General features: G+C 51.8%; 9 non-coding genes across 9 annotated transcripts; 7 read left to right on the forward strand and 2 right to left on the reverse strand.

Annotated features, from left to right (window-relative positions):
• The first annotated feature begins 368 nt into the window (after positions 1–368).
• On the forward strand, positions 369–481 carry LOC122763796. Its single transcript, XR_006359390.1, has one exon. It is a non-coding gene; the product is annotated as a U5 spliceosomal RNA (small nuclear RNA).
• A 182-nt stretch (positions 482–663) lies between these two features.
• On the forward strand, positions 664–856 carry LOC122763794. The gene has a single exon (XR_006359388.1). It is a non-coding gene; the product is annotated as a U2 spliceosomal RNA (small nuclear RNA).
• Positions 857–1,185: 329 nt separating this feature from the next.
• LOC122763798 lies at positions 1,186–1,304 on the reverse strand. The gene has a single exon (XR_006359392.1). It is a non-coding gene; the product is annotated as a 5S ribosomal RNA (ribosomal RNA).
• A 387-nt stretch (positions 1,305–1,691) lies between these two features.
• LOC122763800 lies at positions 1,692–1,849 on the forward strand. Its single transcript, XR_006359394.1, has one exon. It is a non-coding gene; the product is annotated as a U1 spliceosomal RNA (small nuclear RNA).
• Positions 1,850–2,753: 904 nt separating this feature from the next.
• On the forward strand, positions 2,754–2,946 carry LOC122763793. The gene has a single exon (XR_006359387.1). It is a non-coding gene; the product is annotated as a U2 spliceosomal RNA (small nuclear RNA).
• Positions 2,947–3,283: 337 nt separating this feature from the next.
• Positions 3,284–3,402, reverse strand: LOC122763792. The gene has a single exon (XR_006359386.1). It is a non-coding gene; the product is annotated as a 5S ribosomal RNA (ribosomal RNA).
• Positions 3,403–3,804: 402 nt separating this feature from the next.
• LOC122763799 lies at positions 3,805–3,968 on the forward strand. The gene has a single exon (XR_006359393.1). It is a non-coding gene; the product is annotated as a U1 spliceosomal RNA (small nuclear RNA).
• A 647-nt stretch (positions 3,969–4,615) lies between these two features.
• On the forward strand, positions 4,616–4,728 carry LOC122763797. Its single transcript, XR_006359391.1, has one exon. It is a non-coding gene; the product is annotated as a U5 spliceosomal RNA (small nuclear RNA).
• Positions 4,729–4,908: 180 nt separating this feature from the next.
• On the forward strand, positions 4,909–5,099 carry LOC122763795. Its single transcript, XR_006359389.1, has one exon. It is a non-coding gene; the product is annotated as a U2 spliceosomal RNA (small nuclear RNA).

Consider the following 5,099-nt stretch of genomic DNA (forward strand, 5'->3'; position numbering starts at 1 on the left):
CAGTGACCTGATGTTGAAGTGATGCCAGGAGCAACTCACCATTTCAGAAGCCCGGATGAGGTGGGAAATGGCCCGGCAGTTTGTACTGCTCAGTGTGACACGGAGCTGCTTTGCTCATGCACTCACGTCTACCACTAAATGTTGGAGGTGTGCCAGTGAGCGAGGAATGTGCCACAGCCTCAGCGACTGATAGAAAACTGCAGCGCACAACCGACAGTAGGAAAGCGCTTCCAAACATGCAGTCAAATCTGGGCGGTTTATTGGCCGACTAAGCAAAAACGTTGAAGGAAGGCCGTCCCAAGGTGACCGAGACTGTGGTGACTCCGGCGGATAGACTCCTCGGCTGCTCTCCAGGACAGGGGCTACGTTGACTCTGGTTTCTCTTCAAAATGCACAAGTCTTTCGCCTTTTACTAAAGACTTCCGTGGAGAGGGACGTTCAAGAGTTTAAGTTATTTTTGGTGGGCTTTGCTGTAAGGCTGCGCCCTTTGAGTGTGTCAAATGTCAAGCAGCTGTCTGTCAAGGCTCAGAGGTGCACTTAGGTCAACCTTGGGGCGGAGGTGATCAGCAGCAGCAGCCTTTGTTATGCGCCCTTAAAAACATGGCACCACAACAACTGACTTGTGTGCCAAGATCTTGGGTTGGCCCCAGACACCTGTGGGCCATCGCTTCTCGGCCTTTTGGCTAAGATCAAGTGTAGTATCTGTTCTTATCAGTTTAATATCTGATATGTCCTCTATATGGGGATTAAATATTAAATGAATTTTTGAGCAGTGGGAGGTGAAAACTGGGGCTTGCTCTCTTCACTCCTTGCATTGACCTGGTATTGCAGTGCCACCAGGAACGTTGCACCATTCTCTTTTTTCTGTGAAAAGCAAAGCGAAGCTGAAACCAAACATCCTTCCCGTTGCAATGCGTCAGATTCTTGAGCCCATGTTTTGTTGTAAAGGAAGCAGCAGCAGCAGCGTAAGCTTACAGCACCTGGGTATTCCCAGAAGGTCTCCATCGATGCCTAACCCGGCCCAGGCCACCTTCCGAGATCAGGCGAGATGCAGTACTCAAATTGGTATGGCCCGTGAACCCGAGGAGCTGGCGACGAAGTACTTTATGGACTAGGCAAGGCCCTGCTGGTGGAGGGGAGCATTTCTTGTAAAGGAAGCAGCAGTGTAAGCGTGCAGCGGTGTAAAAGCTACAGCACCTGGTATTCCCAGGCGGTCTCCCATCCAAGTACTAACCAGGCCCGACCCTGCTTGGCTTCCGAGATCAGACGAGATCGGGCGTGCTCAGGGTGGTATGGCCGTAAGCCGGGGGGTTGGGGAGACAGACTGCTTTTATGGACTGGGCAAGGCCCCCTGCGCGTGGCGGGGCTCAAAAGTCAGCCTTTCGGACACACTGCATTTCAGCCTTTATCTCCACCACATGCTACCCTCTAGTCCAGTATCGGGAAGCGACACCGAGATGGGCAAGCGGCTGTTGGTGCCGTCATGTCCAGTTGTTGCTGAATCTATAGGAAGCAATAGATACCCAGTAAAGATTAGAAGTGTTCCTCTCCAATGTGTGCTGGAGGTTGAGAGTTAGACATAACTAACGAGCAACTGAGTCAAAGGCGTTGGCCTCTGGGATTATTCATTTCCAGCACCATCAGCCAAGGCTGTGGCTGGCAAGAACCACCGGTGTTGGCATTTTTACCTCATACTTACCTGGCAGGGAGATACCATGACAGGCGGTTCACCAGAAGCGAGGCTCAGCCATTGCACTCCGGCTGTGTTGACCCCTGCAAATTCCCCAAACGTGGGAGTCTTGACTGCATAATTTTTGCTAGTGGGGTGCTGCGTCCGCGCTTTCCCCGATGATGTCGTTGTAAGCAAAGGTCAGCCGCCCGAAGTTCAACGTTGTGTGCCCATCTCCAAACTTCTCACGTCCTTGCGGAGCAACATCCCCAGTCTTTCCAAGTTGCTGGGAACGTGATGGTTGTGGGTGTTGTCTTTTAGCTCAAAGCAAATGTCACGCTCCCTTTCCCAACTCTTTGTAGGAGAACTCGATTGTTGGAGATGGATCCATGGCCATCATGCCAAGGGTTAATACTTTGGCGCTTGCTCTGTTCACTCCGTGCAGTGACCTGATGTTGAAGTGATGCCAGGAGCAACTCACCATTTCAGAAGCCCGGATGAGGTGGGAAATGGCCCGGCAGTTTGTACTGCTCAGTGTGACACGGAGCTGCTTTGCTCATGCACTCACGTCTACCACTAAATGTTGGAGGTGTGCCAGTGAGCGAGGAATGTGCCACAGCCTCAGCGACTGATAAGAAAACTGCAGCGCACAACCGACAGTAAGGCGGCTTCCAGCATGCAGTCAAATCACAATGCTTGGTTTATTGGCGACTAAGCAAAAGCGTTGAGCGTCCCAAAATTCAGCGGCCCGGCCCGTGACGAACTAATGTTGACTCGGATAGACTCCTCGGCTGCTCTCCAGGACAGGGGCTACGTTGACTCTGGTTTCTCTTCAAAAGCCTTTTTACTAAAGACTTCCGTGGAAAGTTCAAGAGTTTAAAGTTATTTTTGGTGGGCTTTGCTGTAAGGCTCGCCCTTTAGGTGTAATCCAAATGTCAAGCAGCTGTCTGTCAAGGCTCCAGAGGTGCCTCAACCTTGGGGAGGGTGATCAGCAGCAGCAGCCTTTGTTATGTATAAAAACATGGCACCACAACAACTGACTTGTGTGCCAAGATCTTGGGTTGGCCCCAGACACCTGTGGGCCATCGCTTCTCGGCCTTTTGGCTAAGATCAAGTGTAGTATCTGTTCTTATCAGTTTAATATCTGATATGTCCTCTATATGGGGATTAAATATTAAATGCATTTTTGAGCAGTGGGAGGTGGAAACTGGGGCTTGCTCTCTTCACTCCTTGCATTGACCTGGTATTGCAGTGCCACCAGGAACGGTGCACCATTCTCTTTTTTCTGTGAAAAGCAAAGCTTAGCTGAAACCAGAAAGACATCAACCCGTGCCTGTGCGTCAATTTAATTGCGAGCCCATGTTTCTTGTAAGGAAGCAGCAGCAGCAGTAGCGTAAAAGCTTACAGCACCTGGTATTCCCAGGCGGTCTCCCATCCAAGTACTAACCCGGCCCGACCCTGCTTAGCTTCCGAGATCAGACGAGATGGTGCTCAGTATGGCGTAAGCGAGGCTGGCGACAGAGAGTGCCTTTATGGACTAGGCAAGGCCCCTGCTCGTGGAGGGGCATGTTTCATGTAAGGAAGCAGCAGTGTAAAAGCGTGCAGCGGTGTAAAAGCTTACAGCACCTGGTATTCCCAGGCGGTCTCCCATCCAAGTACTAACCAGGCCCGACTCTGCTTGGCTTCCGAGATCAGACGAGATCGGGCGTGCTCAGGGTGGTATGGCCGTAAGCCAGGGGGTTGGGGACACAGACTGCTTTTATGGACTGGGCAAGGCCCCCTGCGCGTGGCGGGGCTCAAAAGTCAGCCTTTCGGACACACTGCACTTCAGCCTTTATCTCCACCACATGCTACACTCTAGTCCAGTATCGGGAAGCGACACCGAGATGGGCAAGCGGCTGTTGGTGCCGTCATGTCCAGTTGTTGCTGAATCTATAGGAAACGACAGCCAGGTATGCCAGTAAAAAGGGTCGAGTGTTTCCTCTCCAATGTGTGCTGGAGGTTGAAGTTGAACATAGCACAGCATTAACGAGCAACTGAGTCAAGGCATTGGCCTCTGGGATTATTCATTTCCAGCACCATCAGCCAAGAGCTGTGTCTGGCAAGAGCCACCCGGTGTTTGGCGAGTACACCTCATACTTACCTGGCAGGGGAGATACCATGATCAAGCAGGCGGTTCACCCAGGGCGAGGCTCAGCCATTGCACTCCGGCTGTGTTGACCCCTGCAAATTCCCCAAACGTGGGAGTCTTGACTGCATAATTTTTGCTAGTGGGGTGCTGCGTCCGCGCTTTCCCCCGATGATGTCGTTGTAAGCAAAGGTCAGCCGCCCGAAGTTCCACGTTGTGTGCCCATCTCCACACTTCTCACGTCCTTGCGGAGCAACATCCCCAGTCTTTCCAAGTTGCTGGGAACGTGATGGTTGTGGGTGTTGTCTTTCAGCTCAAAGCAAATGTCACGCTCCCTTTCCCAACTCTTTGTAGAAGAACTCGATTGTTGGAGAGGGATCCATGGCCATCATGCCAAGGGTTAATACTTTGGCGCTTGCTCTGTTCACTCCGTGCAGTGACCTGATGTTGAAGTGATGCCAGGAGCAACTCCCCATTTCAGACGCCCGGATGAGGTGGGAAATGGCCCGGCAGTTTGTACTGCTCAGTGTGACACGGAGCTGCTTTGCTCATGCACTCACGTCTACCACTAAATGTTGGAGGTGTGCCAGTGAGCGAGGAATGTGCCACAGCCTCAGCGACTGATAGAAAACTGCAGCGCACAACCGACAGTAGGAAAGCGCTTCCAAACATGCAGTCAAATCTGGGCGGTTTATTGGCCGACTAAGCAAAAACGTTGAAGGAAGGCCGTCCCAAGGTGGCCGGCCGGCCGGCCGACCGAGACTGTGGTGACTCCGGCGGATAGACTCCTCGGCTGCTCTCCAGGACAGGGGCTACGTTGACTCTGGTTTCTCTTCAAAATGCACAAGGCTTTCGCCTTTTACTAAAGACTTCCGTGGAGAGGGACGTTCAAGAGTTTAAGTTATTTTTGGTGGGCTTTGCTGTAAGGCTGCGCCCTTTGAGTGTGTCAAATGTCAAGCAGCTGTCTGTCAAGGCTCAGAGGTGCACTTAGGTCACCCTTGGGGCGGAGGTGATCAGCAGCAGCAGCCTTTGTTATGCGCCCTTAAAAACATGGCACCACAACAACTGACTTGTGTGCCAAGATCTTGGGTTGGCCGCAGACACCTGTGGGCTAGCTTCTCGGCCTTTTGGCTAAGATCAAGTGTAGTATCTGTTCTTATCAGTTTAATATCTGATATGTCCTCTATATGGGGATTAAATATTAAATGCATTTTTGAGCAGTGGGAGGTGAAACCTGGGGCTTGCTGTCTTCACTCCTTGCATTGACCTGGTATTGCAGTGCCACCAGGAACGGTGCACCAT

This window comes from Solea senegalensis, unplaced genomic scaffold (assembly GCF_019176455.1).
Source record: "Solea senegalensis isolate Sse05_10M unplaced genomic scaffold, IFAPA_SoseM_1 scf7180000017053, whole genome shotgun sequence".
In the NCBI taxonomy this organism is placed as follows: Eukaryota; Metazoa; Chordata; class Actinopteri; order Pleuronectiformes; family Soleidae; genus Solea; species Solea senegalensis.